Source organism: Chionomys nivalis, chromosome 15 (genome assembly GCF_950005125.1).
Source record: "Chionomys nivalis chromosome 15, mChiNiv1.1, whole genome shotgun sequence".
Lineage (NCBI taxonomy): Eukaryota > Metazoa > Chordata > Mammalia > Rodentia > Cricetidae > Chionomys > Chionomys nivalis.
In genome coordinates, this window is record NC_080100.1 from 15,484,146 (window position 1) to 15,493,133 (window position 8,988).

Here is an 8,988-nt window from a genome sequence, read left to right on the forward strand (position 1 = left end):
ATTCCCTCCACATATTCCCCACGCCAGCCCCATTCACTCCTCAGATAGGGTAAGGCACATTGCATTGGGGAAGGTCCAAGGCCCTCCCTACTATATCTAGGCAGATGAACAAGACATCTATCCAAAGAGAATAGATTCCTAAAAGACCAGTAAAGCAGTGTTAATAAATCTTAGTGCCACTGCCAATAGTTCCTCAGTCTGTCCAAGCCATGCAACTGTCAACCATATTCAGAAGGACTGGTTTGGTTCTTTGCTGTTCTTTACCAGTCTGGCTGGTGCTGGTCAGCTCCCATTAGCTCAGGCAGACTGTTTCAGCGGGTGTCCCATATGGTTTTAACAGAAATAACACTTTTCACAACAGGCACAGATATTGGAAAATATCTCGGGGTAATTCCAACCAAACAAGTGAAAGGCCTTTATGACAAGAATGTCAAGTCTTTGAAGAAAAACATTGGAGAAGACATGAAATCATCGTCCATGGGTCAATAGGAGTAATGTAGTAAAGGTGTCTCTCTTACCAAAGCAATATACAGAGTCAATAAAATCAGCATTAAAATCCCAAAGCAATTCTTTACAGACCTTGAAAAGACAATGCTCAAGTTTATATGGAAACCAAAAACCCAGAATTGCTAGAACAATGAACTTCCAGAGGTATCACCATTCTTGATTTCAGGTTCTACTATAGAGCTATAGTAATAAAAAAAAAAAAAAAAAAAAAAAAAAAAAAAAAAAAAAAAAACCAAAAAAAAACATGGTATTAACATAAAAACAAAGAAGTGGATGAATATAATCAAATTGCAGTTTCAGACATAAATCCACATATCTTGGGACATGCAATATTTGACAAAGACTTCAAAATTACACAATGGAAAAAAACAAAGCATCTTCAACAGATACTACTGGTAAAAGTGAATATCAGTATGTTAGAAAAATATCTATCACCCTGAACAAAATTCTCTGTATTTACTTTCATCTGGTACAGACAGAAGCCTCTGAAGCTTAAGAAGCATATTTTAGCATTAATTATTTTACTTTAATCAATTCCCTTTACATGCTGACAGCAGTTTCCACTCCTTCCTTTCTTTACAGTCCACTGACTCACCTCCTCTCTTCCTCCCCCCAATCTACTCCATTTCCATTTCTATTTAGGAAAGGGCATTCCTCCTATACTTATCTACAACAAATGGTATATCGGTGGTGGCACACACCTTTAATCCCAACACAGGGGAGGCAGAAGGCAGAGGAAGGTGGATTTCTGTGAGTTTGGGGCCAGCCTGGTCTACAAGAGCTAGTTCAAGGACAGGCTCCAAAGTTACAGAGAAACTCTATCTCACCCCCTCCAAAAACAAACAAACAAACAAACAAACAAAAACAGAAACAAAAGAACAAACAACAACAACAAAAAACCCACAAAAACAAAAAACATGATATATCAAATTGTAAGAGCACCTTGCCCTGTATTAACACTAAACAAGACAATCCATTATGAGAAATAGTGTCCCAAAAGCCAGCAGCAGAGTCTTACAAAAGGAGGACTCTGTTCCCGGTGTTAGGAGTCCCACAAAAAGATCAAGCTACACAGCTGTCACATATATGAAGAGGACTTAGGTGACTCCCAGGCAAAGAACCCTATCTTTAACGAAGAAAACAGCGATTGTTTTCAGCTGTGAGTCTTAATCTTTAAAGACAGAACAATCTACTTTACCAGAATAGAGAACTGCATTAGAAATGAGAATCATGGTGAGAAAGTTATAATTTGGGATTTACAAAAAAAAAAAAAAAAAAAAATAGGACAATGATTGGTTGAAAATGCAAGAGTGGAGACATAAAAATAGAGTCATGTACCAAAGGCTAATTGACTCTTCTGCATGACAAAGTCAAGTAATGTTTGGGTCTCCTTCAAAAACAATATACAATTGAGACTGAGAACATGAGGGGAATGATTGGACTTTAATTCATCGCCATGTAAAATGGGGCTTAATTATTTCATGACAATGAGAGGCTAGAGATTTTTGGATTGGTGCAGAATGAATGAGAATACATGAGTAATTAAAAATCAGTCTCCCTGAAGTACTTGTATTTGTGTCTACCTTTTATCCTTTTCTTCACTTGAGAATTATTAATTAAACAATGATCTGCTTAATCATTGGATTTGGAATCATCCTGGAGACTCATACCTGTAAATTTGTAGGAAAGTTTAACTAGAACAGAAAAAAATCTACCCAGAATGAGAGCTATAAATGTTAAAGAACAGGGTCTCAGCCTGATTAAAAAAGAGAAAAGGTAGAAGAGAAGCCAAGCACAAGAATTCATTATTCCTCGCTGCCTGATTATAGATACAGTGTGATCACGTGCCTCAAGCTCCTGCCTGCATCCTTTCATTGTCATGATGGACTTTATCCTCCAACTGGGAGGAAAAACAATGTCTGTCTTTAAGCTGTTTTTGTCATGCATTTGTCATAGTAATTGACAGCCACAAGATAACTAGCATACGTAGGTATCATGTCCTCTCTAATAGAGATTCTAGTCAGGAGAAGTCGATTAAGAAGCCGAGCATTTGTTTCCTTGCTCAGAATGAATGGGAACCAGAATTTGGAGGCTTGTAACCAAGGCAGGATTTCGTCTAGCACTTCTCCCAGATTGTCAAGGTGATGACTGAGGACGAGCTAGGCCACCCAGAGATAGGCGATGCCATTACCCAGCTCAAGGAGGTCCTAGAGTACAATGCCGTGGGAGGCAAGTACAATCCGGGTTTGACTGTGCTTCAAGCATTCCGGGAGCTGGTGGAGCTAAGGAAACAGGATGCCGAGAGTCTTCAGTGGGCTCTGACTGTGGGTGGGCTGGTCTGTTGAACTGTTCCAGGTTTCCTTCTTGTGTCAGATGACATCATGGATTCCGTTCTCACTCTCCGTGGACAGAACTACTGGTAGCAGAAGCCAGGCATAGGCATGGATGCTGTCAATGAAGCTGTTTCTGGAAGCCTGCATCTGCTGCCTGCTGAGCAGCCCCACTACCTGAACCTGCTGGAGCTTTTTCTGCAGAATTCCTATAAGACAGAGGTTGGGCAGACTCTTGACCTCATGACAGTACCCCAAGGCCATGTGGATCTTGGCAGATACACTGAAAAGAGGTACAAATCTATTGTCAAGTACAAGACAGCTTTCTATTCTGTCTACCTGCCTGTGGCAGCTGCCATGTACATGCGGGCATTGATGGGGAGAAGGAACATGCCAATGCCATGAAGATGCTGCAGGAGATGGGCGAGTTCTTTCAGCTCCAGGACGACTACCTTAATCTCTTTGGTGACCCCAGTGTGACTGGAAAGTTCAACACTGACATCCAGGAGAACAAATGCAGCTGACTGGTGGTTTAGTGTCTGCTACGAGCCACTCCACAGCAGCGTCAGATCTGAGGAGAATTATGGGCAGAAGGACCCGGAGAAGGTGGCACAGGTGAAAGCACGGTAGGAAGCGCTGGGTCTGCCAGCTGTGCCAGCTGTGTTCTTTTTTTTTTTTTTTTGGTTTTTCGAGACAGAGTTTTTCTGTAGCTTTGGTGCCTGTCCCGGAACTAGCTCTTGTAGACTAGGCTAGCCTCGAACTCCCAGAGATCCGCCTGCACTCCAGCTGTGTTCTTAAAGTACGAGGAAGACAGTAACAGCTGCCTCAAGAGTCTCGTAGAACAATACTTCGCACCCCTGCCCCCAGCCATCTTCCTGGAACTAGCAAAGAAGATATACAAGCAGAAAAAGAGAGAGAGAGCTTCTACACATAATTTTTTTTTTAACAAATTAAAGTTAAAGACTTAATCTTCAAAGAAGTAGGTTCATTTCAAATTTCTTAGGATCAAGACAACCACAGCATAATGTTTGTTTTAAATTTTAAATTTATACTTGCCAGTTTTACAAAACTTTCCAGCAAGTGTAGAGGGTTGAAGTTATTCATGCCTCAGAGTGTAGCTATTCTTTCTTACCTGGATTATGTAATGTTTTAGGGTTTCTTTTGCTGTGAAGAGACACCATGACCACAGCAATTCTTATAAAGGAAAGCTTTTAATGTGACAGTCTGTTTACAGTACCAGAGATTTACTCATCATGGGGACATGGAGGCATGTAGACAGACATGTTGCTGGTTCTTAGAGTATTACATCTTGATTCTAAGCCAGCCAGAAGTGAACTGACATTGGGCATGACTTAAGCATACAGGAGACCTCAAAGCCCACCTCCACAGTGATACATATCTTCCAATAAGGCAACACGTACTCCAAAAAAGCTACTACCTATTAGTAGTACCACTCCTTATGAACGTATGTGGTTCCATTACATTCAAACTACCACAGATTATGTCAAATTTATTATTGGTATACAAAAAAATCAATATAGAAACTGTTTAATTCCCTGGAAAATGTTTCTTGGCAAACATATTGAAGGAAAAAAGTTAGTGGAAGTCAAATCAAATTTTATGTAATCAGAAGAAAGGATCATATCAGTTGGTATTAACATTTTGAGGTATTCAATTGATAAATCTGTCTTATGTAGAAAGTGTTAGGAATATTTCTTAGACAAGCCTCTCCACTGATGCAAATAATTCCAATCAGACCAAATGAAAGATGCCCTTGTTTAATTCAATGATCACTGGTGGCACCTGGAAAGCATGGCAAGGGGAGAGAGAGAGAGAGAGAGAGAGAGAGAGAGAGAGAGAGAGAGAGAGAGAGAAGACCTGGAGGGGGGCCAGTTTAAGTAGCTTGTGGGAGTGGTCACCATTGCCCTTCCCTGGGGAGGGGTTACCATTTGGCAGGCTTTCTCAGAAGTGGAGTTTAGAGTAAGGCAACCACCAGGGGAGGGGGCTTGAAATGGATTTCCAGCCCAGTATTCCAAAGATGGGTGCCAGGGGCTGAGATGAGGCCCCTGACTATAATATTCCAGACCCTTTGTATAAAGGAGTTGTTAGGGAGCTGGGGTGATGGTTTCTACCAAATAGAAAGTTTATAGTTAAAGATAATTTGGAATGCTTATGAAATTAAGTTTGTCCCTGAATCCACTTACTAAAATTAACGCTGTATCATATACTCAGTGTCGTCTTCTTTTTCTCATAGGCATGTGCATGTATATGTAACTGATTTTCCCTTCAGTCCTTCATTTTTCCACTCTGAATTATACATTTGCAGTGCAGCAGCAATAAGAAACCAAATAGAAATAAAAACATCTGAAAGTGGGCTTCAATTTGCATCTGTTAAACAGAAGCAAGTAAGGGCTTTGTTTCTGTTTAAAGGATACTTGAGTGCCAAGTAGCAATATACATTTGGAACTTTAGAGAAATTCGGTACGTTTTTGTGTAAAGAGGTACTGAGAGGATGTCACTGAGGCTGTCAAGAATCTAGTTCCCTTACCCTTGATTCCCGATCACTTCCCTAATTAACACAAAGACAGTCATACCAAAAGTTCTAGACAGTGCTCTTTTATTGGTACAATATGCATTGATATACATTCTATTATACAACACTGAATTAGATAAAACTACATCACTCAATTTGATACAATTAAAAAATGGGCAGTGTAGTATGCTATATTTAAGACCAAACGACCAAAATATGTCTCCATTTCTGTGGATGAGTGAAGTACAAAAACTTACTATGTTGTTTTAAAACCAGGCAAAAACTCAGCCTTTGTGACACTTTATCTCCCACGAGAGAAAATAATCCTGAGGATGATTGTTTCCCTAACACTTAGCAGTATGACTTAGAAGTAAGTATCCCCTTTCTTTCTTTTTAGGTTCTCATTTGCATAACAAAATACCTACTTCAGGTATTTGTTAGCTTTTGTGGTAAAGAAAGTTTTATTTACTGTGGTGACCTGAATGGGATTTCCCCCACAACACAAGGCATTTGATCAATTTGTTTCTAGGTAGAGAAACTCTGGGAGTGGTGCTCTGCTGGGGGAAGTCTGGCAGGTTCTAAGAACCTGAAAGTTTGTCCCAGTGCGAGTTGTTTTCCCAGCTTTGTTCTTGCCATCCAAGATTCGAACACTTAGCAAAAAACTCATGCTTCCATGCCTTCCTCCCACCATCACTACTTCTAACCCTCTGGAATTGTAAACTCAAAATAAACAATCTCTTATGAGTTGCTCATTCCATATTTTTGCGTCACAGAATTAGCGGAGTAACTAATATTTTCTCTCTAACATCTAAGAGGTTTGTGGCAGAAGATGAATTGTAAGAGGATGTTGGTAGTGTTGAAACAGATGTTGATACTACCACTGTCTATACTGATGCTTTAATATGTGAGAACTATGTTCAAGAGGATGGTCCCGCAATTTATGACAGTTTTCATTTATTTTCTATGTAGCTTTTCAGTTCCAGCCACAATTGTCTTTGTTAACACTCTCCCTATGGTGGGCGAGTCATTATTTTGTTAAAATTTTGTATCCGTCTTTTATTCACATTTATTTTATTGGTTAAAATGATATTTTAAACTTATTTCACTTATTTTAACTACATAACTATGACAAATTTTAACTCTTCAGAAAACTGAAATTTGTAACAGTTAAGATTCTAAAACTTATAAAATTCTTTTAAATCAACCTCTTAATTTTGAAATTCAAAATCTTATGAAAAAAACAGATAAATCTGTGGATTTTATATGTTTTACACTGGGATTTGATATATAGAAAGCAGGCAATAAAAATCTAACAAAATAATGTTTTGAAAGAAAGGTCAAAAGCAATTGAAATGATTTAAAAACCTCTGTGATGTATCTCATAACACAAAAAGCCCGACAATTGGATAAAGTATAGAGACTGAGAGACCTTGGGACAGTGAGTCTTAAATGGATTACATTAATTGTCTCACTGAAGGACGGAGGCAGCCTGGCAAAAGAGGAGGCAAGAAGATGGTACAAATCAGGGGTGGTGGATGACACTAAGAAAATAAATCCTCAAAGTACAACAGGAGTGACACATTTACGAAATCACAGTCACTCTGGAAACCTGGACAGGGCCAGCAGGAGTCTACACCATACCGGGAAAAACTGAAAATAAAAAAAGAGAAAACACATGAAAATAAATTTTTAAAATACCATATAGAAAAGAAAGAAAGATAGGAAAGAAAGAAGGGAGGGAGAAAAGGATGGAGGAAGGAAGGGAGGGAGGGAGGGAAGGAGGAAGGATTTCAATAAAAAAAGAGAAAATCTTAATTTTTAGACTACCATAAGGCATAACCTTATGTTCTGTGTTTGTTTGTATCTTGGATTATTTTCCACTTGATGGAAGAACATATCAAAATTCAAACGATTCTTTGAACTGAAAGTCACAGAATTGCATCAGAATATTTCAGTTACTAAAGAAAAAGTGCTCTCACGTGTGGTGAATTATCTGCGTTATCCACCAGAATGTAAAATCATTGTTTGAAATGTATATTCACCCACACTGAGGATAACTGTATCAAGCTAGTACTCAACGCTCAACTTACTGCTTTCACTGCTAATGATTTTCAGATGAAATGAAATGCTTTTCTTATCAGTAGAAACCTCAACCTGGAGAGCAATGCATTAAAAACAGTACCCTTACAAACAAACTCTCTGGGATGTGCAGAGTATGTGTAAAATATACTTGAAGGAAACACACAGTTTGAGCAGATTCTGTTAATATATTTATCAACACACACACACACACCACACCACACAAAATATCTAAAATGCACTGAGAGTTTCTAAAGATTTCATAGTTTCATAGTGTAATCATTCTTCCTTACACCTTTCAGTCAACATTTTTCTCCAGGTATGCTTTTCTTTGTGGTAGTTTTTCTTTGTGACATAAGACAATATGTCATTTTGTGGATGTTAAACGTCAAAGATGCTCTGGGTTCTTTTCCTTGTGGATTCTGAACCATTGTCATTTTCTGTGCCATCACAGAATATGTTCCTATAGAACATTGTAATTCATGGCCAAGTTGGCAGAATTATTTATTTATAACCTGTAATGAAGAAATAATTTGTATAATTTTTATGTCACTCATTAAAAGTGACTTATGTTGGCAAATTACTTTCCTAAATTACAAGAACCATTTATTTGTATCCATTTCCCTGGTGTAACGTACCTACTGCAATCTTTCTGTTTTTCTACTTTGACTTTTTCAATTTTTATTGTAACAATTTAGCACCTATGAAGATCTGCTGTGTTTCATATTCTCTCCCAGGTATATTTTTGTGTTCTGTTCTATACAAGATGTGCAAACTTACCCGTATTCTACAAATTTTTGCTTTTACTGTCATTTTATCAGTTATTTCTTTGCAAAATGTATTACAATTTCAGGTAGGTGTTCTGCTTTAATTCAGGTAAAAAAAATCATCATTGCCTGAAGGATTTAGTGAAGTCATTTCTAAAATTTCAGTTTAAATATTAATCATAAAATTTGTTATAGTATTTACACTTTTACCTTTGTATCTGAAGTAAGAAAGTAATGAACAATTTATTATGTTTACTTAATGTGGTTTAGTGTGCTGATATTTTTAAATTTTCTCTTTTCTTCAGCTCTGTGTTGGTTAGGCATTAAATGTTCTTCCATACGAGTTACAATGTCAACATAGGATCACATATATTTGAATTAATGGCGTTTTCTTCTTTTATTCTAAGGTGCTTATATTTTCTGAAATATTTCTATTTCTACATACACATTGCATCCAAGTATCTGATGCTGCTTTATTCTCCAACATTTGCATTAGTTAGAGAATTTTCATTAATTAGCTTTAATATTCTACTCATGTAAGTAATTTAATGCTTCTTGTCAAATTGGAATTTTATTATATTTATTTGGAAATATTTTACATCATATCCCTTTTACTCACATTTTTAGAACAGTGTGTTTGTATATATATAATTTGTTATATTCTAGATATTTTTTTAAAAGTACAAGTATCCTTGGTGTTCTGTTAATTGTACTGCCAAAGTCTATTTTTATTCTGTTGTTGTGTGTTTTAATTTGTTTTACACTCACAGCA

At 37.4% G+C, this 8,988-nt stretch overlaps 1 pseudogene; it reads left to right on the forward strand.

The window, feature by feature from the left end:
* The first annotated feature begins 2,574 nt into the window (after positions 1 to 2,574).
* Positions 2,575 to 6,149, forward strand: LOC130887677 (farnesyl pyrophosphate synthase-like; annotated as a pseudogene).
* Positions 6,150 to 8,988: the final 2,839 nt, after the last annotated feature.